The following is a 27875-nucleotide window of genomic DNA, read 5'->3' as shown; positions in this document are numbered from 1 at the left end:
ATTTTCAAACTTGATTCATCTTTTTTCCCCTCGTTCCAGGGGTTTTCTTTAAAAGGTCTTCATGCAAATGCCTTGGTTTCTCACAAATGATGGCCTCTGAAATGCTATCACCTGCTAACTCTTTGTTGTGTATCCAAATTAATAAAAACTTTTCAACATCCTCATGTGTTTGTGTTCTTTGTTTCGGGATTGTTGATATGCCTTTTGCCACTTTAACGCTCATAATGTCCTTTTTCTTAGCAAGTATAGTGCATATTGTTGACATAGGTTTGTTGTACTGCCTAGCTAGTTCAACAACCTGTGCACCGTTTTGACGTTTATGAATGCTCTCTTGTTTTTCCTCTATGGTCATTCTCACATGTGTTTTCTTGGCTTGAACCTTACCACTGGCTTTCTTGGGACTCATGGCAAGATATATAATAACAAATTTTATGTTCAAATAGCCAAAAATCCCAAAACAAATGTAATGCTTTATAAAGAATTCAGGCGTGATAGTTACTAGGCAGGAGACACTGGTAAACTAAGGTGCGATCACCATGCCACCACGCGCTAGGTCAGCCCATACGTACAGTATATCAACAAACTCCTTTCCCGAGGCAAAGTTTGTAACCCGATTCAAATTTTTCGAAGAAATTAGGCTCGTAACCCGAAAAGTTCATAAATATTCATTCGTAATCCGAGGTGTCACTATATATAACTAAAAAATTAAACTCAGGATTACTTTCAACCCCCACCCCTTTTGCTCTACTCCATCGCCACCTACCTTCACCCCCCTCTATGATGTACTCTTCCATAGACACCTACCTTTGCCCCCCTCCTCCCCTCTACTCCTCCATCATCACCTACCTTTACACCCCCTCCCTTCTCCTCCTCCATCGTCACCTTCCTTTCACCCTCCTCTATGATGTACTCTTCCATAGACACCTACGTTCACTGCATATAATGCTCCCCTCTACTCCTCCATCGTCACCTACTTTCACCCCCCCTCCGCTCTACTCCTCCAGGGTCGCAGACAATTTCACGAGCGTGAGAACTACGAGTTCTCTAACTACTCTCACACTCCTACTCTCTCACCAGTGAGGGGGAGGGAAGGAGGGAGGAAATGAAGGAAGAAAGGTGGGGGAGAGAGAATAGGCAGGGGGGAGGAGGGCCTAGATACATTTCTTCCATATAGATAGGTAGACTGAGGGAGAGCTGCTTGCCAAGAGCCCTATCAGACAGGCTTCCTATTCCTCAACCCTCCCTAATATGCCACATCCTGGTCAGGACAACTTGCTCGATTGTTATTCTTGGTGTGACTCGAGAACTGACCTCGAGGCGGGGCATGGATTATCTCCCTGGGGCACGCACCTCCCTGCCCCAGCTCTCTCTCTCTCTCTCACATAATCTATCAAGGGTCCAACATGAGGTCATTGTGCCTACCAGAAGTGTATATGTCCAAGGCTGGCCACCTGTCTGGACCATTCAAATGTATAAACACGTAATTAGTCTATTAAAATTATATATAATGCTACAATTATAAATTAATTTGTTCATGGTCATTCGTTTATCAGTATTTTAATATGAGGTATATATACGCATGTATGTATACGTTGACGTACACATATATGATTATGTGTAAAGAATGATTATGATTATGTGTAATCATATATGATTATATCTAATGGAATGCATTAGTAAGTGATGTGGTGGAGGCTGACTCCATACACAGGTTCAAGTGTAGATATGATAGAGCCCAATAGGCTCAGAAACCTGTACACCTGTTGATTGACGGTTGAGAGGTGGAACTAAAGAGCCAGAGCTCAACCCCAGCAAGCACAATTAGGCGAGTATATGAACGAATGCACATGTACACTTTCAAATGAATTAAGATACCTTGAGATACACAATGACTTAGTTTAAATAGTTTAAACACATTATGGTACTGATTTTGACATGCTGATGTCTGGAAGGGAGAGGGGGTGTGGGGGGTTATTGTCTGAGGTGGAGGACCAGAGGAGGGGGTCAGTGGAAGGATGGTGGCTGGAGGGATGCCATTGTTCTAATGGTTATGAAAACAATTATTGATGGCAGGAATTCAGTGGGTGTGTACTTCACCCGCACCATCACCATACTGTGCCCTGCTACAACCCCCCCCCCCCCCACTCCACCCATGCTGTGCAGGGCGTATTACACATTATGGGATAACTGACTGTCTGTCCATTCCTGTCTGCTCGTTATGCTGCCCTTCCTTTTGAAAATTTTCTGCTTTATCGACTTCCTTCAAGACCACACGTTAGCCTCTTATCACGCCCTCTTACCACTCTCAGGGAGCCGGCTCTTCTATACAATAGTTACCACTCAGTCCCCAAGGTGAAAGAGTGTCCGGGCATATGACTTGTTACGTGTACTTATTTGCGATTCGTTTGGGCTGTCACGTGTGGTGATTAGTGTTGGGTAAGGCTAGGCCAGGTCAGGTCAGACTAGGCCAGGTCAGACTAGGCTAGGCCAGGTCAGGTCTGGTCAGGTCTGGCTAGGCCAGGTCAGGCCAGGCCAGGCTAGGCAGGGTGAGAGAAGTAAAGCGGTAGGTACTTACATTTCCGAGAAAGTAGCGGCGGTAGTATATTGTTGATTTAGATTCGACGACATCCTGAAGCTAGTAGGTGGCGGCCTCATCGCTCTCGAACTTCTTGTTGTTGTAGGGGATACGAGGCACACCCAATATCCCCCTTACATTGATCACATCGCACACTAATATTTTTACTATTTCGGACACCAGATTTGTCTGTTTCGTATATGTATAATTGTTCAATATTAAAACCACAATAGAATGCTCTAAGTACTTTCGTATATTAATACATCTTCAGAAGGAATGGTTCGCTCTGAAGATGTATTAATATAAGAAAGTACTAATGGAAATTCCTGTTTCAATTCTTCCTCCGTGGTCTGACACTCTTATTATATATTGTATATACTGAATTATATATACTATGCTTATATAATATATACTGAAATATTGTTACATTTAACGTATGAAACAAAGTATATATCTGTATTTTTAATAAAATATAAAATATTAATATTTATCAACGTATCTCTGTGAATTACATAATTTATCAGTATTGTACAGCCTGTGATCTCCACCTGGCTGGCCACTGATACCTAAGTAGCTTTCATGTGTCCGGACACCGGCGATAGGATTGTATTATTTAACTTTAAAGAGAGAGATATTTCTTGAAATGTTGTCACATTAACGTCTACATCTTTCTGCCTTCTGACATATAGATTTTAAGGTTAATTAGCATATATGGAAATAAATTACACAATTTATAGGCTGGTGTGAAGGGCTTCACACTCTTAGAGCAAGCCATCAAGAAACTGTACAGTAACAAATGCATATATCTTCGCTTTCACTTCAGTTATATTTATGACAAGTATTTAAAGTGTAGCTTATATTTCTGCCTTTCTGTTGACATAGAAAACTTTTGTTTATTACATTATCTAGATAAAATTAGCATTGATCTTCAAAAGGTTGTAGTTGTAACTTCCATTATAAACAACATTATTATTGCAAACAGTAGGAGTTTCAAAGTCTCATTTGTATGGATACCTTCTCATATAGGTGTTGTCCAGCATGATGACACAAACAAGGCAGCTAAAACTGAATGTGATAAGCCTGAAGTTGAGTGGGATATGGGCATTCCAATCTCTTCTGTCAAAGCCGCAATATTTTAGGAAATTAGGGAAGACAGAAGAGCAGTCACTGACACACAAAAGCCAGAAAGCAAGAGTATAAAGAGCTATGACATGTTTATGTGCCTCTGTAACCTTTTCCACTACCGCCCACAAGATGATATATGGGGTGCATAATTAATGAACTAAACTAAGTAAACATGTTTAGAATCGAGAATTATATGAACGGACAGCATAAAACTTCCACTAGTGTCACAATGACAGTGTGACATTGTAATTGCCAGAATTAGGCTAGGATATCGATATGTATCGCAGGTGGCTGCAGGTAATGAATAGCCCCCAATGGTGAATATTCCAATTGTAAACTATGTGAACAAGAGCTGGGACATACTCACCAACACTATATCTGTGATTGCCCTGTTATAAGTGACTTCAGACCAAATGGTATAAGGTACTTTGAACTCTGTAATTACTTCATACACTTAGGAATATTGGAAGATATTCTTATGCTGTACCCGGATTTTGCTAACGGAGGCTAATAGATCAGCCTTATATTTTATGTTCTCACCTGATTGTTACCTTGAGGTAGGCCCGTAAGTGGTAGTCCTCTTGAACCATTAACAGTATCAATAGATGATACTGGAGATCTGTGGAGGTGCGACTGGACCCTGCGTGACGGGAGATGTATCCCTTGTTTCTTGTGATTGATTGATGAGGATTAAGCCACCCAAAAGGTAGCACGGGCATGAATAGCCCGTAAGTGGTGTTCTTGTTAGTCACAGTTGATTTTTTTTTATTGAGGCTGGTATTTTATCCCCTGATTCCATGTATAACTAACCATCCTGTGAGATGGGAATATTTAATGAACTTATAGCTAGTTTTTGATATACACTGTGTAATCTTTCATATAGAATAGGGTAGCAGCACATTACTGTGTATACCTAAGCTTGTTAATAATAACAAAAAAAAAGTTAGTTTCTATCGATAGGGAGAGCGATGGTTCAAAAATCCTTCTTTGAAATATGAATATCTTTCCTATCTCACTAAGATCTAATCTCTGTAATTAAAATGCAAAATTGACTTTGTCACTGCCTTTTTGATAACGTATACAATCATAAGCTTATTTGTGAATCTCTATTAAACAGTAAATCAGAGAGCGTGTAAGGTTCCGTGTTCCATGTCCGAAGAAACAGGGAGATTTTACATAAATACAGTACATGATAGTTTAAGTAGCGAACGCATACCAACAAATAACGATTAGTATCTATAACAAAAATATTGTTCTATGGAGTTGATTTAACTTCCAACCATGTATTTTTAAATAATCTTTAACGTTTTCTGGCTAGTTATGTTAGATTTGATTAAAAATACGCATTCTACTTGGTAATATCGTTAGATTTGATTAAAAATACGCATTCTACTTGTTAACATCATAAATTAAATTTGCGATAATTTGAGCAGAGAAGTTCGACAACTGGATCACTGTGTACAGAAGGTTGATATGCCAGCAAACACTTTCCAGAGAGCAATATATCTTGGATAAGTCGCTCCACGATATTGTTGCTTGGACCATCGACTTCCTTTGATATTACATATTTACATCTTATTTTGTTATGAAATGATATTTTTTCAGAGTAAAATTATGTTTTCTCATTTTCTGCATCCAGCATCCACATTATAGTGAGTAAATATACCATATAACTTCATTGCTTACGTAATGCTAGGAAGGTTTGAGTAGCTTTGGGTCTTTAGTGGACAGAATCTCCAATAGATGTGGCGAGAGTCGCCCCATCTCTCTCGACCGGGCGGGACTCGAAACTTAAATTAAAATTGCTATATCATTGGTCTCCAACATGATATATTTCCTTTGATGCACTCACAATAACGATTATAGCTCTGTCTTTCTGGAGGCATGTAATATTTTAGGCTTTATTAGCGTATCTTTGTTAATTACACAACATATTGGCAAGTGCGTAGGCGTCTGCACTCCATGACCGAAAAGCTACTGAACGCCACTATAAAAACATATATATCTTCACTTGAGCTTTAAATGTCTGATGTAATGTATTTAAATAAAGCTTATATTTCTATCTTTCTTAAGACGTGTAAAACATTTGTGTTTATTAACGAATTTACGTAAAATAAACATTTTTCTGAGAGAGTTGCTCTGTCGCTCAGTCTATGTGGGGGTCGGAGCTCGGCGATTATTAAAATACATGAATCTTCATTAGAACTTTAATTATGTCTATGATAAAGTGTTTAAAATGAGCCTTATATTCCTATCTTTCTTGAGGCATATAAAAAATTTACGATTATTTACAAATTTACGTGAAATAAGCATTGTTCTGAGAGAGAGTTGCTCCGTCGATCGATCTGTCCGGAGTCGGAGCTCGGCTATTATAAAAGTACACGTATCTTCGCTTTAAATTTAAATATGCCCATGGTAAGGTATTTAGAACGAAGCTTATATATCTGTCTTTCTTGTGACATATAAAACTCTTACGTTTATTAAGGAATCTGCGTGAAATAGGCATGGTTCTGAGATGAATGCTGCGGTTTTCGAGTTTGACGAGCGATGAAAACTGCCACTTTTATACAACTACAAATATCTTCGGTTTTACTTAAAATATTTGTCTGGTAGAGGTTTTACATATAGATCGCGTTTCTGTCTTTCTTCTGACTAATAAATAATTTTGGTTTAATCAGTTATCAAGATGTTTTCAACAATATTCTTTCAGCGTTCGTCTTTTCCAACTTGGGCGACCCTTTTGGAAGCGCGATACTTGGGTTAACCCATCCTATAGTTGGGTCTGTTTCCAACTGGGGTTCGAATATATACAGTACTGTGAAAAGGGAAGAGTCGGCAGCAACAGAGCAAGGACCAAGGTTGATGTTGGGCACGTGTATCGGCTGATTTGACAAGACGGCAGCTGTGAAGAACAGAGGCAGGAAAGATTATTCCTGTAGACTGATGTTCTTCTAAAATAGTCCCTAACATGACAGAGTATTGTGTTTACAGAATTCACAAGTGTGTTCAAGTCTCATTCAGTGTACAGCCAGTTTCTCCAAAGTATTGGAGAGGACAAGACAAACAGGAAATAAGAGTTAACACCAGCAGCATTGGAAACAGGAGCAGCAGTGTGAACCAGATTACTACGAAGTTTCAGCTTGTCGAAAGGTGAGTTTTACATCAAAAGGACAAAGTGCATTAGTGAGGTTTTTTATTTTGGATATGAAGGGAAGGTACAGCAGTGTTACTGATGTTGGAAACAGGTTTGGGATGAAAGAAATTTGTTTAGTGTAAGAATAGGCACAGTTGATAAAATGTAAGTGGTATCTAAGGTGATAGACTTAAATAAAAGAAATTTCAGAATTGAGAAACTGAGGGTCACCGATGTGTTGGACCCCGGTGGAGGAAAGAGAAAGGGAAGTGGAAGGGTAAAAAAATTGCAAAACATCTCCCTTAGCTGCCAAATGCATTTGAGTTTGAACGTCATCAGTTGAGTGTAGTGTTCTAACATTTCTCGAACAGTGCTTCACTAATGACCTCTTCAAATCGTATCTGCAAATGCTTCACCCGTGTACAGTACTTGAAATATAAACAATCATGAACAGAACCCAAACCTACCTAACTATACACTGACCTTAAATTTATAATATTAATCTATATACAAGAACAGACCTACTATATTTTCAATACACAGTACTGTACATTAAAATTGATGAATGCTTATTGAATGGTTGCCACTTTTAACAAGCCTGGCTATGGACCAAGTTGCCCCTAACTGCCAACCTGAAAGCCTCCAAACTCGGGTACCAAACTACACCTTATCGAATCACGTTCATAATCATTTTACCAAAATCTGACCCACTAAATAGAAACAAGAAAAGTCTGCAGATATTAGACAACCACAGTAAACAATGAGGAAAAATGCCTGAAAGTTAGATTTAAAAATAAAGTACCTGCTTGGACCTTTGCAATCCTAATGCGCTATGTGTACACATTTATTGTCCTAGTCCAACTGCTAGTTAGCCCAACACCCTTGCCACCGGATGGCACGCCTGGTAACCCTGAGATCTGAAGCAGATACCCTGGTTTTTAACATAGTGCAGGTAAAAATCCCCCAAACACTATGGGAAGAGAAGGGTGGGAATGGGCAATACAGAAAGGGGTGTTCCATGACTCAACACAATTTCTGGAAGTGTTTCCCTCTGTATCTTCGAGCTATTTCACCATAAAAACAGCCCAGCAGAAAAAGAAAAGGATCTAGGGGATCTAGGGGCAGTACCAAGAACCTTGCCCAACGCCTGAAAACAAAGGCACACCAACAAGAGCACTCTGAACAACAGCAATGGCCCAAACTGCTAAAGATGAAGTAAAGCCCTAGGGGAACACAGGCTTAACTATCTCCAATCCGGGCTCAGAAGGAGCAATCCTTAAAGATCCTGCAAAATCCCAAAGCTTGGAAAAATGGCCTTGGGAATTGCACTGGAGGGGCACAACCACCAAAGGAGTTGGGGGAAGATTTTAGCCGCCCAAAAACAACCGACAAGGCAGAGCACCACTGGTAAACAAAGGACACAGGACCTAATGCTGAAAAGCAGGACAAAGACTGGGGGATCCCAGAGCTCAAGGAGGGCTGCCAATAACAGGCACAGGCAAGCCCAGCAGCAACAAAGCTGCCAAACTGCTTTTCAAACAATTCAGCTCAGCCAAAAGCCATAAAGAGAGAAGCACACAAAACTGGGAAAAATAACCTATCAATCCAGGAGGGGTAAATTCAGACAGATGGGTGCTCAAGGATCAACATATTCAAGGTTAAGAAACACCTGGAAAAAAAAGCCACAGAAACAAAAATGGCACCAGACTATGGTGGAGAACATGTTGAGCCTTGCTAGATGAAAACTGCATGGAATTCCCCGGCCCCTAATACTTAACAGGTCAGCTGGATACCCACTGCGTGGGAAAATGCAGAGGGATGGCATAAGTTACCACTTGAATAATTGCACCCACAGGGGCACTCCAAAACATGCAAGCTGCTATCCTCAACCACAAAGACCGGCAGAAAATCAGAGCACATTCACCACTTGGGCAGAACCCTTCAAGAAGAGTTAAACCCCAAGGGCAGACTTGACAACCTTTTCAAGGGAAGATAAGCTTGATTGAAAGCAGGGACAATGTTGGTGATCTCCACAGAATGCAACTCAAGCCACATGCATTCAATGTAAATAAATGATCAAGGCACACAATAAGTTTGCAAACAAAAACAAAAAATATGCACAAGAACACCCATGCACACGATAGAAACCAAGAAATGGTGAACACTTAGTTGAAAAGTAAAGCCCAGAAGAACCAAGAGGACCTGCACCATGGGGCACACCAGGTATGTGAATGACTGGGCTAGCTGCCTCAAACCCTTGGGTTTGCCAGGTCTGCCATCTGGTGGTAAGGGTGTGACGCTAACAATGTGTATACTGTACAGTATATTGTAGTTCGAATCAGGATTGCAAAAGGTGTCCAAGAAGTTGTTCGATTTGTTACCTTCTATCTTCCTGGTGAGGAAAATCACCAGGAAGATTGTTGTGGTAGTCTAGTGGATGTGGTTGTTGTGGTAGTCTAGTGGATGTGGTTGTTGTGGTAGTCTAGTACTCCCAGAATTTCCTAGTCTCTATTGAGGGAGCAAGATTTTGTTACTGGTCTTCAGTAGGTGCTTGTGATTCAATAGAACTTTGTGTGATATCTGTATTTGGAGGACTCCAGGTGGGTTGCCTACAGAAGTACAGAAAGGAGCCCTCCCAGATAATTGGTTTAAGCATGCTGGTCTATGTACCAAAATATAATATCAATAAGAACAATAAAAAAGTAAATGTTCTAAAAGACACTCACAAGAATATGTTTTCTAGTAAAATATCTAGAATTTAAAAATCATGAAAGGAAAATTGTCAAATAGGAGGTAGGTACAGAAATAGTACAGTATGTCATTTACAGAGGAATATACAAACAGCAGTGAAATGTCAAGAGAAAAATAACAAAATCCTGGAAATTAAAATGGCAGCATTATTAGGAAGACCATTAAAAGAATTGTAGTATTTCAAAAAGATGTTACTGTAAACTCTCCAGAATAAGTACATGAAGCATTTGCTAGTGGCCAAATGCACATGAGAATACTTTTGTATCAAGAGATACAGCACAAGGAAATTAGCTTAAAATTCACCGAATGATACTCATTTTTAAATACTGTACAGTATAAATTTGTAGTTATGAGAAGGATACTGTGGCTAATTGAAATCCTATATACAGTATATAATTTGAAAAACTAGATCCTTTTGCATAGCAAAGTTTAACTGTAAGTGCAGCTATCATCAAAGGCACCTCCATTCATGTGCACAAAACATTCCATATGATTACTACAGTGCCCTAAGGATTAGCATGGGATGATAACTGCCCTTTAAGGGCCAACAAAGGATATTACACGAGATGAGTAATCCAAATTGATTTTGGAAGGAGGAATGTCAAAGGTCAAGGGAGCTCATGAAATTGAGTGTGTAGGAACAGACAACATGGGGCCTTTCTGTAAGGGTGGGTACAGGTTAGGACTGAATTAGTAGGTTTCTTATTTTTGACACAAAAAACTTCTCTTGTGCCTAGAACACGTCATAACAGATTGGGAAAGAGGCATTTCATAAATAAGACCCCTACATAGTTTTAGATTGTGAGAGATGTTGGGAAGAGGTGTAAAAAAAAAAAAAAAAAAAAAAAAAGACAGAACATGGTTTAAGGACAGCAGTTACAGGAACATATCCCAGAACCAGAAGGAGCAATGGACATTACAATGGTACGTTAATCAGGGGCTAAAGCATAATTGCCACAAAATGATTGTTAACACTCACCCAGCTCTAATCACCGCCCTGGCAATCCGACACATTCTTCCAATTGCTTTGAGGTGATTTTTGCTATCCTTCAGTATTTGAATGTTCCACCTGTTCTATGAGGATATCATTCACCTCTAGAGGTCTCTAGAGACTTATCTTTTAGAAAATTGGGCATGGCATGGCAATCCTTGCAGGACAGCATTCTTGAATAAACTATGAAGTCTGATGTACTGTCTTTCAAATCTGGTGTCATGCACATTCACCCACATCAGTTTTCCTGATCTCATGCAAGATTGCCAAAGTTTTATGGTAATATTAATTCCTCAGTGATGTTTATATAGTAGTGAACCAGAATTTTAACCAGAAACAGACAAGAGCAAGACAAGTGAGTGTGAGAGACCACACCATGGCAGGGAGGGGAGTGGGATGTGCCACCACATAAAAGAATTCACTGGTGAATGCTGAAACACCACTGACATCACAGTAGAGGGTATCTGATAAGCGTATCTCATTATGGAGTGACCCTGATAATGGTGACTGTGACACTAGTGTGGCTGGTGAGAGCGGTGAGGAAGATCCTAGCCACAGCATGGTTAGTAGTGGTGACAATTTACATCACCAGCTCCTCCCCAAGGTTTGTGTGGTGTCTCATGGATGACAAATTGTGACATTTCCTACATATTCACACGTTTGTGGCTGTGAAACTCTTGCTGAAGTTACCGATCTAGTTGTTTAAGCATGTGCTGTTGCTGGCAGTCATAGCAGGCATGTGTGCTAGCCCTTGTGGTTGTTTGTAGTGGGCTTGCTGCACCATCCACCATGGATGACACTTAATGATTAGTCATAAGGGTTTTATACTAAATATACCTCAGGTCCATTATACAAATGCAGGTGTGACTAACAACTTTGTTGTTGATGAAATGAGTGAGATTAAGTATTGCATGGGTTATTTTGATGATGAATGCCTTGTGAGGGAGACAAAAATAGGCAGCAACAGGAATGGAATCTGAGGACTTTCCTCATTCTCTTGCACAGTGATGGAGAGAAATGTGAATAAACTGCATACAGTGCATTCCTATTCTTTCAATGTTGATTACAAATGCAAAGAAACATGTTACAGTATTGATAATTATTGGAACAAAGGTGCCGTTATCCTGACCTCCCATATTCAGAAAGTTAGTCATGTGATGGATTTATGCTCCTCGGATGCATTCACTTTGAGGATAATGACAACTAATGAAAGCAACAGACTGCAGACAATGAGGAACATCTTGATGGACCTGGACAAATACAAGTTTTTTATATACTGATGCAGAACATTACTGTTGATAAGTCTCGTACTGTTCAAAGGATGTATGTACAGTACCACCAAAGTGGCACAAGTTTGGTCTGAAATTTTTCATCCTGTGTGACAAACAGGATCCATCACTGAAATAATCCTGAACAACATTTGGCCACCAGGTGTAACAAAAAACACTTCTCAGATTTGTTTACACATTTTGTACACTAAAAGTTATTATAGCAGTGCTGCTCTTTCCAGAACTTAATACTAAAAGTGACATAGTGAAGGCAGGCAGAAGCAGATAGCTGTCTGAACCAAGAATTGGCATTTGTGATTGTCACTGTGATTGTGATTGTTTGGATCATTGTATTGCCAATGATCCAAACTGGTACCAAGCACGAGTTTGAGCCCAGGACTGACATGAGGAAGGCTATATATAGACATTCAAACATGCAGAAAATGAAATAAAGGGAAAAGTGAAAATATACAAGACCTTCAATTAGTAGTGAATATAAGCTGGTGATGATGACAGAATAAAACACACAGAAATCACAATAGTGAGAGATTTCGTACATCCCGTACGTAGGTTCGAACTCTCGTCACGGTCCTTGTGGAATTGTTTGAATAAAACATGTTTAATGCAGAACTGGATAATTATACTTGTTTTAGGAAAATTATATTTTAATTTAAAGTAAGAATATTAAATTATTTAAACCAATGTATTAATGCTTAACAAAGATTCTAAAAAGAAAAATCTAACAATGAGACTTTCTTAGTACTGTAGTTTCTGGAAGACACTTCCATACTGAACTAAGTTTGTTTATCTAATCCATTAATTGAAAAAAATATTTTCTTGCTTATTTACACATACTGTATAACAAAGTACAGTAGCTAGAAAATTTAAGAGCTTCATCATCTAATCCGACACCTTTCTTTCATATTGTGTGCTTTTTCTCAGAATTTCAGAACTGATTCTAAGACATAGCTTTGAAGAGTCATTCAAAATATAAAGATCAACAATGTTATAACATTAACAATATTACTACAGTTCTCATGAAGCTCCAGTGAACCACCTTTATAATATATAAGAATAAAAAATACACTAAATGAAATACTGTACAGTACAATAAACCCACTACTTTAAAAATAAAAGAACAGGCATTTTTTTTTACAAAGTTAACATTCCATTGATAATAAAATATCTTCTGATTAACATTGTCATTCATCACTATCTGATAAATTTATTAATATACCAGTAATGGATGGATTTTTAAAACCATAAGACACTGATTCTTCATAATTAAGTTTGGAAGGCATGCATACAGGCAACTGTAAGATTTATGGCCCTCATCACTAGTAACACACAGCCACAAATATGTTAGTAAATACACCGCACTTCCACAGTATTTTATGTAAAATGACAAAACATTTACAAACAAAATTCCATTGGCTCCTTGAAAAGTTGATATACAATGGGAGAACGACCCACTGGGTGGGACTACAAAGAAGCTATGACTACTATACAGTATAATGTATACATTTTGATTGAATTATGGTAATCAAGGAATGCATCCCTGGTTGCCTATGCCAGCACATCTCACAGTGTAGTATTGTACAGTCCAGTATTATGAGATAATCTCCAAAATAGAAATCATGAAATAACCTTGAAAATGCAAATACCCCAAAAGTTACTGTGCTAATGGCATCATTATTAAGGTGTATACTTACTACAAATATATAAAAAACATGGAAAAATAAAATTTTCATAAAAATAAACTTGTTTACATTTACATCCATTGCAATCCTGGATTGGCAAGATTCTTCCCACTCTAATAAGGAACAGTATGAGCAGCCAGAAATGCATCGAATTATATTTATCATGTCGGGAGATTCAGATAATTAGGGGATAACCATCAGAAGCCCCTGTATGGTACTTTAAAATACTTTAATATACTGTACTGTATTAGTAAAGCATTTGTTTATAAGCATTATTACATTCATAATAATCATACATTTGATATCTAATGTGAGATAATTCATTTTTAGTACAGAGTACTGTAATATAAACAAATCCTATAATTATACAAAATATAAAGGGTGGGTTTAAGAATATTATGTTACATTTCTACAACATTGTTATATTATTGGAAACAGGGTATACTGTATTGCAATTTGTTATATTGTATTTAAATTTTGCTCTAAATTTCCAAGTAGATGGTGCACATTAATGTTTGAAATCCGAAAGATAGTGAATTGGGTTTAGTTTTGTCATTAAAATCATGAAAACAGGGGCCCCACCCCACCAATATTTGTAATATTGGGGCACCATACTGTCTCAATTTTTCTTCCCCAGAAGATTTGTAACCACAGTTCACCTAACCCCTTGGATAACCCTCACAAGTCAGTCGTTTCACTTATGCAAGCGAGTTTTAGAGTATTATTCCCATGGATAGCATAATGAGAACAGGTGGTGCAGATAACTAAACTAAGGTGGACGAGTGTGAAAACAAAATGGGTGATGAGTCGATCATTTGCGAGTTATGGTGGCTTGATGAGCAGTGCGATTATTTATGGACATCAATGAAGAATGCCAGTTGATGTAGTTAATGTCTCGCCTGAAAAGGTAATGTTATCTTTGTGTCCAAGACACAGTACTGTATGGACTGTTCTATTTTATATCAAACATAGGACCCAGAGAAAGTAGGGTGGAAAGTACCAAAATTAATGCATCAAGCTGGTCGAGTTGTGCAAGCAGACTTAAGATGGCTGGGCTCTCTATGAATACAGCAAAAGTCTATTGTGCTCCTGCAACCTATAGCACCATGGCCAAGTAACAAAAATAAATACAGTAATTATCATAAAGCATCAAGCCCAAAGTAAGCACTCTGTCACATAATAGAGTATTCCAAAGGCTATAGGAACCATTCACGATGCCAATATGAGAGCAATATGATATAGAGATGAGTGATGCTAAAGGAATCAGATTCACCAAGGATTTTACTAAGGGACATGTGAATCAAACAAACAGCAGAAAAATGCAAAATTTCTAATATACTCTGTAATTACCTAAGTGTAGTTACAGGATGAGAGCTACGCTCGTGGTGTCCCGTCTTCCCAGCACTCTTTGTCATATAACGCTTTGAAACTACTGACGGTCTTGGCCTCCACCACCTCCATATGTTGGAGGTGTATTACTTCCCTTACCCTTATGGTGTATTACTGTGAATTCTCACAGTAATGTAACTATGAAACACTAGCAGGATTTTTTTCCATGGGTCATGGTAAACTTCCTTACATCGACAGAGAACTATTATATCCTTATTTGCATCATACGTGTAAAACCCAGACAATAATGGTTTAAATCGCCATACAATGATAACTGCATTACCCTGTGAATCAATATATGACAATAACCGTGTTTAACCACTTAAGTGCTTAACCGAGGGTTGTGGGATTTTTGTTATTAATTAGGCCATATTTTAATGTTTCATCACTCTTGATTTGAAATGGTTGAGTCTGGAAACATTAACATTATCTAAACATTTATAAAAACAAACAAAATATGTCCTTAAGAACTGCACCTTGAAATTTATGCCAAAAACAGGTGTGCAGTGCAGAGGTTAATGGTTAAGAAAGCTACCATTCATATTCTATTATTTCCCATGGTCTATGGGCTAATTTAATTAAACATGATTTTAATTTCAACTTCTTATATGAAGGACAATATTCCCACCTGTATGAACTCTGGCTCAACATCTTTAGTAAGCAAACCGCACATCCCCCGCTTCAGCAAAATTTTATTCGTCAAATCTGGCAAGAAAATCCAGCCTGGAAAGTGTACATTGAAACTGGAGATTCGCCAAAAAGAGGTTTGTTGAATCGAGGTGCCACTGTACATCAAAATAATTTTGCCTCTTCAATACTACAGTATTATTAATAAAAACCTTTCATTATTGGCACCTGTTCAAAATTTTAAATACTTTTCCAACAAAGAACACAATAAATTCTTACAGAATGAAATCACTGTAATGTGAATTATCCATGAGAAAATAGTGTGGCAACAGGTGGGACTGAGCTCATGTGTTGTATTCCCCAGAAAGAAGCACTACACACTGAATTGTGATGAGCTTAAAAGCATCTCAATCAGAAGTTCTTCTGAACTTGAGGTACCAGCTAGTCAACTTCCAAATCAGTTCAGGAAAACTGGTCAAGATGCTGTTAAGCTCATCATGGTACAGTGGGCAGTGTGTTTCTGGGGCATCCAGATAGACAAGTGTCTACTCCCATCCAATTACCACAATATTTTCTTACCATATTTTCATATGCAGACGATGAGTTTGCATATGAAAATATGCAGAGACGACGACATTTCGGTTCGTCCTGGACCATTATCAAGTCGATTTCATGTTTTTGAAGTATCGGAGTACAGGCATATACAGTATGATTAACTATGCCATTATCATTTATGTAACTGTCATACATGTTTCACATATAAAATTGTATATAAACATACCACAGATCATTCTACATAATGAATACCTAAGCAGGTTCTTCAACAGATCTTTTTAACAGTGGAAACTTATAATTTACAATTACACACAACAGTTAATCTGAACCTGTACATCAAAAACATAAGTACACGGCCTTTTCGTGTAACATTCTTACTTGTGAAATTCTTGCTTGTAATACTATATTTTGAAATTTAGGAATGTGCTAATGCAAGTTTAAATTGGTAATTTCCCTAAGTACTGTATTATGATTGTATGATAGAGTACATACATATTGTACATATAGTACCGAATATGTATTGCTGCCTCGGCAAATGCACTTACAGAGATTCATACAAGAAATAAATTACATTTTCTTGACCTACTGTATTATTGTTACATTTCCTTTTAATATAATCACAATCTTCCAAATTATTAGCTTTATCTTGATGAAATGTCATAAACACCCAACAACTTGAATAAACCTTATGTACCTTTCTTTAAGAAAACTTGCTTAATACATAGTTACATACTTTTGTGACACCATTTGTTAATAAATAAATCATCCTGTAAATATAATGTTTTCTGCATTAAAGTCTTGATGAATGCAAAGTTAAACTAAAATAAAATATTTATCAATAGCCTTAAAATCAAAAGAAAATTTACAAAATACAAACCAAAGATTTTTATATTAAACTTTTTGTTTATTGTAAATGAAGCAGCAATATTTTCATGTGAAAAAATAAAAATACAAGTACATATTGTATTGTAAATATCAGTGCAGTATGGAGAAAATAGGGTTTCTTGGTTACATGAAAATACACCAACACTATATACTGTATATACAGTGGAACTTCAGTACTCAAATTTAATTGGTTCCAGGAGGCCATTTGAATGCTAATTTGAGTACAGAATAATTTTTTCCTATAAGGAATAATGTAAAATGGATTAATCCATTCCAGACCAGAAAAAATATGCATATGAATAAAATTAGATAAATGCAAATATATTCTCACTTTACCTGTACTTAGGAGAGTTGATGGCATATGTGGAAGGGAAGAGGAAGATAACTATTAGGAGAAAGCGTCAAGCCATTACGACTACATAGCACTTGCAAGGGAATCAGGATAAGGGTATGGGATGGGACAGGGGGTGGGGGGGGGGGGAGATGTTGTGGTGTAAAGAATGGTGCCCAACAACCTGGACAGTCGGGGATTGACCGCAGTCTTGCATGAAGCAAGACCGTTGCTCTGTCGTCCAGCCCAAGTGGTTGGGCAAGTATATGTGAAAGGTGGTGAGGAAGAGGAGCAGAGATGTTATTGTTTAGCAGGAAAATTCCCTACCATAAAAACTAAGTTTTTTTTTTATTTAGGTTAAGGTGCTTCTGGGGTTCTCTCTCTCTCTTGTCTGTCTTTTTCTATTTACCTCTTGAGACTCAATGAATGCTATTTTTACAACAAACATGTCCAATGATATTTGTAGCAAGAGCAGACACACGGGCACCATTTTCATATTTTGCACAGATTTCTCTTTTTCCATCGTGCTTCAAAAATAATTTTCTTTTCTTTTGGCTCACATCAGCAACTTCTTTAGGCACCACGGTGACTTATTTATACTAAGAATAGAGTGCAAAAATATCCAAGAAAAACACCAGAAAGTTTACAGAGAAGTTTAGTGGAATATGCATTGAATAACAGCTACTGGGAAACTGACTCGTTCATTGCGCATGTTTACAATTGAGTGCTGAGCAAAGGTCAACTACTAAGCATGAACACGGCATTTGAGTACCAAATTGTTCAAGTTAGGAGCCATTCGAGTACAGTACTGAGGTTCCTCTGTACACCAGTTAATTATCTAAAACTTAACAAATTACACCATACAGTGTTTATATGTATTTATATATTTTAAGAGGTATCTAATTACCCATTTTCAAGTGTAATATTAATAAGATTTAAATAAAACTTTGAAAAATTCTGAACCCTTACTTGGATCGGGCATATTTCATGTTTGTCATAGCACAAACTGACTAGTGGTTAAGTAGATGATTAGGGGTTTAGATCCTTGTAGCCAATAAAAACAGTACACTCACAAGTACACCATAACTATCATCAGCAACATTATTAATGTTTCACATTTTCATGGGGTGAGTAGGAATCAGTCCCAAGAATACAAGAGCACTGAAGAAGAAAAAAGGCATAAAATCCAGCATTGAATGTAATGAAATGCCAGTTTCTGGGTGAGCCCCTGGAGGCTACCTGAAGCTCCGGGCTCCCCACAGAGCCCCGGAGAAAATGCCACGGATACGTTTGCCAAGATGCTACAGAGTATCATGGGGAACCATTACCAGTACTATGCTCCATCCAATCAGCTAAGTACACAATAATACTAATAACTGTTGTATGATGTGTGACGACAAAATTTACAAGTAAAATTAAGCAGACTGAATTTTTAAAGCATAAAAAAAAAGAGATAGTCGTGACTTTTCCAAGTTGAAAACCATAGACATCTATTGAAATCCCTGCACAGTTGGTCTGAGTAGTAACTTTGTTTAATTATATTCAAAGTACAGTATTTATAAACGGTTCATTTTAAGAATACAGTAATAATGAATGAAGGATGGCTCCAAAACATATGCAACCACTTTTTTCCAGAAGACAAGACTATATTGTTACTAATGGAGGCCAATTTAAACAGCTCTGGTAACTATTAATTGCAATCAATTCTTCATAAATATTTGATTGACCAGTGATGCTCAAATTGGCCTCCAGCAGCACTACAACATACTTGATGATGGAAGATTGTGTCAGTTTTGTTGGGTTTCTTATTTATATGAGTTGGCACTCACCTTGATTAAGTGTGACATATCTTAACATTTTAGCTGGTATCATCTGTCACTAACAATCTTTGGTTTCTGGCTCAGCTTTATTTGACCAAAAATTTCCTGCAACAGTTTGATGCTCCTTTGAACACTGTTGGCATGTTTTTTGTATTCCCCCAACATTTCTGTCAGCTCATCAATCTGAATCACAAAACAGTCAGGATAAGACATTTTGCAAGAAATTTTGTAGTTACTAAACATACATTATTTTTAACTATATGGCAGATTGCAAAATTATTGTAAAGCTGTCTACACAAACTTCCATTAAGTCTAACCCTGTCTGTAGAGGACAGAAGAAAATGTATATATATGCTTGTCAGCATTGTAAATGTATGGCCACATCTGTGGTAGAAAAAAATTCCATTAGAAATGGCATTAAGATAAATTGTACAAGTAACCTGCACTACACATGCAAGGGAGAAGGATAAAACATTTACCGAGAGCTACACCCTAAGGTGTTGTTCACTATACACTAGTATGCCTCACTCTTCACTGAAGTCCACACACCACAGACATCTACACATTGGACCATTGCAAATCGGGATATTAGAAAATCAAATAAAATGTTGGGGTTATATGGGGAAACTTGCAAATACACTCCCGAGACTCCCAAAGTTTGCCTTGCTTCAACTCTTCTCTTCTGTGTCTGCTAGCCCCTCTCTCCTTATAAGCCTGCCCCTTTCTCCATCATATCTGTCCTCCTTTTCCTTGTCTGTTTGTCCCCCTGTATCTGTTTGTCTGTCCCTCTGTCCCCCACTATTATCTGTCTCCCCTTTGTATATCTCCCTCTGTCTCTATTTATATGCTCTCTACTGCTATGTCTGTTTCTCCCTGTTATTTGTCCCCCCTTCTCTCTGTCTGTCTGCCTCTTCCAGAAGGGCACTTCACAAATATGCACCTGTAATCATGTAGCATGCACATACAAATTATAAATAAATATACTGTACACCAACAAATAAATTTAAATACGGTACTGTACTTTAAAATTTAGATATACAGTACAGGGTATTTTAAATAAATTAACTATCCATGCACTGTAGTTATATATTTCATTATAACTCTTAAACACACTTTGGTTAATTCATTTAATTAATCCTTAAATAAAAATTAATTTGATAAGATAAATGGTTTTCATTAATGATATACAGTATACTGTATACTGGTACTGTCAGGAAACTCGCCTCTTTTTCGTATTCCGCAAGCCTTTGAAGTTTGCGATTATTCTGTACTCTTGTGTATAGCTCCTCGGTGCAGTACCCAATATAGAGCACAACCACAATGACAATCAGCACAGAGGCACTGTTTCTTATACGTCGCCATACAGCCATTTTGCAGAAAGCATTTTCAATTTTTTTAAAAGGCTGCGAGTGCCTTTCTTATCTTGCAATCTGCTTAAAGGCTCCTCTTAACTGAAAAGCAAACATGATATTACATTAACCAATTATGTATGGTTATTTAAAGTACGTTTTGTCACTACCTTATATTGTCACAGAGTATCGACTTCAAATAATAAAAATACAGTAATATATATACAGTACACTATATACTGCAATCAACATTTTATGATAATGAAAATGTTTATTAAGGGAAAAGTACATACATACAAATGAGTTACAAGCAGAATGTTGGGTTTCAAGATAAAACTAGCATATACTATGCCTAAAACAACTAATATGCACAGCCTTTTGGGCATGATGTGAAAAAATACACTTAAGACTGAAAATCTAACTCTTAGATTTAAAAAATAAATTAGGCCTTTAGATTAACCTATCATTTCAGAAATTGTTATGAACTTGTACTCTTGGTCACTATCACCGAGATTCCTTCTAATACTACGTCACATCAATCTTAGGCTTCTTGGTAGCCTACTAGGAACCAGAGCCAGAACTTGGCCCCCGTCAAAGAGGTACAGAGAGCACGGAATTATTACAATCACCCTCGCTGGGAAAGCAACCACTGAATAGACGAGACAACTCTGGCATGGTTCATGAAAAACTACTGATGTCTGATGACTGGTAACTGTCCAAGTATGGGGTGACTTTACCCTACTTGGGCTAATATACGTAACAGTCTACAAGGCCCTGAATGGCTACGTATTTAAATTTGTAATAGCAGTCATTAAAAAGGGCCAACCTTATATATGCAGCCGATATCAATTTGATGCAGATATTGGGAGACAAGTTTGGTGCAGTATTAATTCACCCACGTCATATTTTCTATCCAATTCATTGGGATTTTTTTTCCCCATTTGATACTTGCAGATTTTGGTGATTAATTGGTACATGCTTGCAATGCTATTATATAATGCACAGCAATTTTGGCAAGTTGTAAAGCTACAGAATTTTAAATGAATTTTAAGTTACAAGGTGAACATTCAATCTTAAAGAAATAGAACTAGTGACTGAGGTATATACAATGCAAAATTGGAGTAATTCGAATTAACATAATTACTACAAATAACATTAATACAGTAATATGGTAAAGTGGTGATAATGAGATATTATATAGTTTTAGTTATTTCAAAATAGTACAGTACTAATAGAGTTAAGTCGCACAAGGTAAGGGTAATGTGGTAAGGAAATTAGGTACCAGTACTACATGTAATTTTTTTGAATAGCATATAGGTTGCACAATTTTTTACTTCATTAGGGAGTTTGGGCCCCTTTATTTGCATGGTGTGTTAACACAGATTTTGTTAAACTCAGAAATTACCAAAGATAAATATTTCTGGTTCCTGAGTTCCATTACATTCATCTAGGAAGAGTTTCAAGTCAGGGATTATTATTGAGGAATAAGACTCTGGAAGTGTAAATAGCACAAGAGAATGAATGAAGCCAGGGTTTATTTTTCATGTTTAGGAATTTGAACAGTGGGGCTGTATACTGTCTGTAGACAATTTGCAATAGTTCGGATTTTTGGTGGGTAATGATGAGTTTGAGAGAATTTTTGGTGGTTGAGCTCTACACGCAAATACTCTATTTTAGATGTGGAAAAAAGTAGCGAGTAATATCGTACAAAAACAGAGTAGGAGATGTACAGTAGTATCATATAATTTAAAATATGCTAACTGTTTTGAATAAATGTTTTGGCTATGTGATGTAGGTGCATGTTGAAGTCAAGTTTCCTCTGTCCCAACCATGAGTCGAACCTCAAAATCGAACCCCACCAAAGAATGCCTCACAATTGAGATTCCCGATTGTGAGGCAAGAATGTAGCCAAATGGACAATTAAAACAAATATTTTGTAAGTATACTATATTTACAAGATCAAGAGATTCGTTTCATATCAAAGGTTTTTATTAATAGCTTCATGCTAGTAAGAACTAAGGATTGTAAAGTATTTTTACTACTTCGTTCACTGTGAACATAATGTTTGTGTGATTTACATGGACTTGTGGCATTTAGACTATTTGTAAATATTATACATCTAAAAACAATGGTTCTGAAATTTATTTAGCGTATTAAACAGTTTAATATTGCAAAGCCCAACCCACACTCTCCTCTATGGAGCAACACGAAACATGGTACTCCTAACAGGGATAACGAATCCATTTCGCCTGCAACCAAGACAATAATCAAGTAACATATGTACGGCCCACCGGTTATCAAATAGCCATCTATAGCATTACCCGCCATTAGAGAAGAGGAGCGAGGAAGAGGGAGGTCTGGGAGCATCAGCTGGCAGCTCCGCCACTACACCCTTCACCCGGGGGATCCCTGCCTAAACTTATCTCCTCCTTAAATGTAAACATTTATTTGCAAAACAGAGTAAATTATAGAATATTACAAAAGATGATGTTAAAATATATCGTAGAATACGTTTTTGCAATGCCACTCGATATTCGATACCACTCGATACAGCTATTATACATGTATTTCATTAAAAATAAATTTCCTCGGGGCATAGGAGGCCATATTGGAGCACCTTAGTAGTTTTGGAAGTTAAGGGTATTAGTTTGGTGCATTAATTATGCAACCTACACCCATCCTGTAAGCGTATTGCACTTTATACCCATCCTATAAACTGTAGTGGATCTTATACCCATCCTGTGAGCAGTAGTGAACCTCATACCCATCCTGTGTAGGAGACGTAGACCACATACCCATCCTGTGAGCGGTAGTAGACCTCATACCTGTCCTGTGTAGGGGAAGTAGACCCCATACCCATCCTGTGAGCGGTAAGACCCACCATACCCATCCTGTATTCACCTAGTGCTTGTGGGGGTTGAGCTCTGCTCTTTCGGCCCGCCTCTCAACTGTAAATCAATCAATTGTTACTAACTGCTATTTTTTTTTTACTTCCCCTGTGTGGGGGAAGTAAACCACATACCCATCTTGTGAGTGGTAGTATATCCTATACTCATCCTGTGTAGGGAAAGTAGACCCCATGCCAATCCTGTGAGCGGTAATAGACCCCATCAAGTGAGCAGTAATGGACCACATAGTTTCATACCCATTATATAAGCATAGCAGAAAGAAGAGGCACATACAATGGGTTCAGGAACTGAACTTCGAAATTCATTTAGTTACACAAATTAGTCTTATAGTATAAATGACTCAAGCACTGAAATGACAATCTATAACATAAGCAATATTAATTTACATTTGTTGTGAACTAGTTATATATATTTTTTATATGCTTATGATGCACCCCCATACCCATAGTGACAGTTTATTATTATTATTATTATTATTATTATTATTATTTTCTACCACAGACGTGGCCACACATTTACAATGCTACCCAGCATATATACATAGTGACAGTGTCTGCTTTTCGTTTTTTTAATTTCGTGAATTGCAAACATAATAAAACTGTTACTTTTATGTATTATAAAGTAGTGAACTGACAAATGGTTGCAAAGTTCACTTGTTAAAACTTAACACAGGCAAGGATATATCTGTTTTGGAGAAAGTTGAACACAGAGCGACAACAATTATCCAAGAACTAGGTCCATCAACTCTCATACATACAGGAAAAGTTGAGGGCCACAGGACTAACAACACTACAAACCAGATATGACAGGGCAGATCTCATCGAAACCTTTAAAATACTAAAGTTGAGTGGGAATCTAATTTTCCCCTTTGTCCTAGAGGTTCATGTTTACAGCTCTGTCTAGCTTCTCTGTCGGCCACAAGCCAATGCACAGTGATATGTACATTCATTTATTTTCCTACCATCGTCCTTCTGTTCTCGTCTCCCTCTTCCTTCGGGTCCTACACATTAGTGACCTCATTTTCAAGATTCTGAAATTTCTGAATCTCATCTTGAAAATTTATGGGGGGGAACTTTAACAAGCCGCCAGCTTCCTGCCCTCGTCGAAGCCACTAGTGTTAGTGGCCCTCGGGTAAATTAAGGTAAATTCTTTTTTTACAGATTATTCTGCCTTGATTATCCCTTAAATTTCATCAGCTGTACTTATTCTCAAGCTAAAAGAGCTTTCTTTCATCCTATACCTCCTTCCAAATGAATCCTATGCCTTTACTGATGGTTGTGTGCAATTAGGCACTGGTAGAACAGGTTGTGCATGTGCAGTATAATAAGGGAATGAAATGATCATGTCTAGTACACAAAGACTGAACAACTGGGCAAGCACGACACAGACTGAGCTGTTGGGTATCTATCTAGCCACTGAGTACCTTCCTCAGTACCGGAGTACGGGCACGAATAGCCCGTAAGTGGTGGCCCTTTTGAGCCATTACCAGTATCAATAGATGATACTGGAGATCTGTAGAGGTGCGACTGCACCCTGCGTGACGGGAGATGTCTCCCGTCATCGAACCGAACGTCGTCACTCCATTTATTTTCAGATGTATGGGTTGGGTGTCTGATTGTCATCCATGTTACTGACGGCTGAGTGGACAGCGCTCGGCGTTCGTAGTCTTAAGGGTCCGGGATCGATCCCCGGCGGAGGCGGAAACAAATGGGCAAAGTTTCTCTCACCCTAATGCACCTGTTCACCTAGCAGTAAATAAGCACTTGGGAGTTAGACAGCTACTACAGGCTGCTTCCTGGGGATATACTCACCTAATTGTGCTTGCAGGGGTTGAGCTCTGGCTCTTTGGTCCCGCCTCTCAACCGTCAATCAACAGGTGTACAGGTTCCTGAGCCTATTGGGCTCTATCATATCTACATTTAAAACTGTGTATGGAGTCAGCCTCCACCACATCACTGCCTAATGCATTCCATTTGTCAACTACTCTGACACTAAAAAAAGTTCTTTCTAATATCTCTGTGGCTCATTTGGGCACTCAGTTTCCACCTGTGTCCCCTTGTGCGTGTGCCCCTTGTGTTAAATAGCCTGTCTTTATCTACCCTATCAATTCCCTTGAGAATCTTGAATGTCGTGATCATGTCCTCCCTAACTCTTCTGTCTTCCAGCGAAGTGAGGTTTAATTCCCGTAGTCTCTCCTCGTAGCTCATACCTCTCAGCTCGGGTACTAGTCTGGTGGCAAACCTTTGAACCTTTTCCAGTTTACTCTTATCCTTGACTAGATATGGACTCCATGCTGGGGCTGCATACTCCAGGATTGGTCTGACATATGTGGTATACAAAGTTCTGAATGATTCTTTACACAAGTTTCTGAATGCCGTTCTTATGTTGGCCAGCCTGGCATATGCCGCTGATGTTATCCTCTTGATATGGGCTGCAGGAGACAGGTCTGGCGTGATATCAACCCCCAAGTCTTTTTCTTTCTCTGACTCTTGAAAAATTTCATCTCCCAGGTGATACCTTGTATCTGGCCTCCTGCTCCCTACACCTATTTTGGTGTGTGTGTGTGAGTATGTGTGTTAAAATGTTAAAATAATTAGGATTAAGGACCTATATTATATATATATATATATATATATATATATATATATATATATATATATATATATATATATATATATATATATATATATATATGCGAACAAGCCTGAATGGTCCCCAGGACAATATGCAACTGAATATATTATATATATATATATATATATATATATATATATATATATATATATATATAACTGACTTATTGTCTATTGTCTGCGTATCACGTTGCATATCATTCTGAGAAGTTCCCAACCTTTAATGTCGCCTCTTCCCCTCTTTTCCAACTACGTTCTTACTGTGAACCCGCTACAGCCGCGTTCTCTGGATCGAACTCAGAACTGTAAAATACAAAGCCATCACTCACTATACTAACCAAACCATGAATTATGACATTAGTGAAGGACCTGAGAGGTAGTTAGACTGCTACCAAATTCTAGTTAATATAGCAACGACCTCGGGTTTAATCCATAAGAATTTTATCCTTACGGCCCAGGCGAATTATATTTTTCTACGATAATGTGGACTGCAGTTTATAAGACATGGATGAGGGGGGGGGGGGTGGATTACCAACAGGAACCGTCGTAGTGCTTCAAGGAAGTTTTAAACCCGGTGTTTGGGTAGCAGTCTCGCTACATCAGAACATAAGAAGAACATAAGAACAAAGGCAACTGCAGAAGGCCTATTGGCCCATACGAGGCAGCTCCTATCTATAACCACCCAATCCCACTCATATACATGTCCAATGTATATGAGAATCCCACTCATATACATGTCAGAATCCGTCCGTATTGCGCATACATGAGCTGGATACAACAGTTTATGTAAGTCTCTGGTTCGATTCCCAGGGAAGTCGAGACGTTTCCTTACATCTGAAGACTTTGTTAAACAGTCGACTGTTGTGGGTGGCAGGAAGGGCCAGCCGCTAGGAAGTGAGACCTCGATAAGGCAAACAGTTCTGTCCCCGACAATAAGGAACGAAATGATTAATATTTTGGTCAATTTTCTTTTATTGCAGCACTCCTCGTCAGTCCTACTCAGAAGCTATATGAAGTTCGGTAATTGTTTTAATATGACAACTGTAATCATCATGAATAGAACCACCGACGTTGCTCATCATTCAGAACAGACGCCGGAGACTCACCATGGCGGGCGCTACTGCTGAAACCCACTTAACAACGGTAACAAAATACAGGAGACGGCGTGAGATCAATGTACACAAGGCCAGTATTTCACTCTCACAACGGCACTGTTGCTATCTCCATGCACTCTTCCCTCCCCTCAAGCACGGCAGCGGAGTGCGTCATTCATCCAGGATGTTACCCACTGACCTTGATACATGATGACTGGCCGTGATCCCGGCCGTCCAAGTGACCGGGTGCTCCAGTGACCAAGGAGGCGGTGACGAAGGAGTCAACACAGGGAGGTTTGGGAGGGCGGGGACTTCCACACGTACTGCTGCTCCATGCACTCACTGGTTGGTGGGGCCGCACCAGCCCTCAACACGCTGGATAAGACATACCGGGCCAAGTGATAAAATAGTTTACAGACCAAATATTAGGGAGTGGCGGGGGAAGGGCCCCCCCCCCGGGACGTTATCTCCCCCACCACCAGACTCCATCAGCCTAAACATACCGGCCGACCTACCCCAAAGATGCGGTGTCAAGGCCTCCGCCTACTTCCAACCTTAATGGTGTGGGAACGTAAATAATGTTAGTACGCGCTGAACATTTCTCATCATAAGCACTTCAGTCCCAGCTGTGTCTGGGTACAAGTGACAGGATGAACAACCCAGCGGGTTTTCTTCCTATTGGGGAGTGTTGTACATGCTGCTATGGCGGTGTGTCCACTCACAAGATGAGTGGCGCTGCC

General features: G+C 38.4%; 1 long non-coding RNA gene across 3 annotated transcripts in view; it reads right to left on the bottom strand.

Annotated features, from left to right (window-relative positions):
• LOC123766481 (uncharacterized) overlaps window positions 1–27875 on the bottom strand; it is a 131004-nt gene that overhangs the window by 9516 nt on the left and 93613 nt on the right. Inside the window, exons 1-5 of one of the 3 annotated variants that reach the window (XR_011223523.1) lie at window positions 22821–22922; window positions 20374–20601; window positions 19160–19333; window positions 4241–4514; window positions 2576–2764 (exon numbers count right to left, since the gene is read on the bottom strand). This is a non-coding gene — a long non-coding RNA (uncharacterized lncRNA). Of the gene's footprint in view, window positions 1–2575; window positions 4515–19159; window positions 19334–20373; window positions 20602–22820; window positions 22923–27875 lie in introns of those variants that run through there. The other 2 variants (XR_011223522.1, XR_011223524.1) reach the window with 2 other exon arrangements.

Source organism: Procambarus clarkii, chromosome 62, assembly GCF_040958095.1.
Source record: "Procambarus clarkii isolate CNS0578487 chromosome 62, FALCON_Pclarkii_2.0, whole genome shotgun sequence".
Taxonomy (NCBI): Eukaryota; Metazoa; Arthropoda; class Malacostraca; order Decapoda; family Cambaridae; genus Procambarus; species Procambarus clarkii.
Note: the sequence above shows the minus strand (reverse complement) of the source record. Positions and strands in the feature narration are given on the sequence as shown.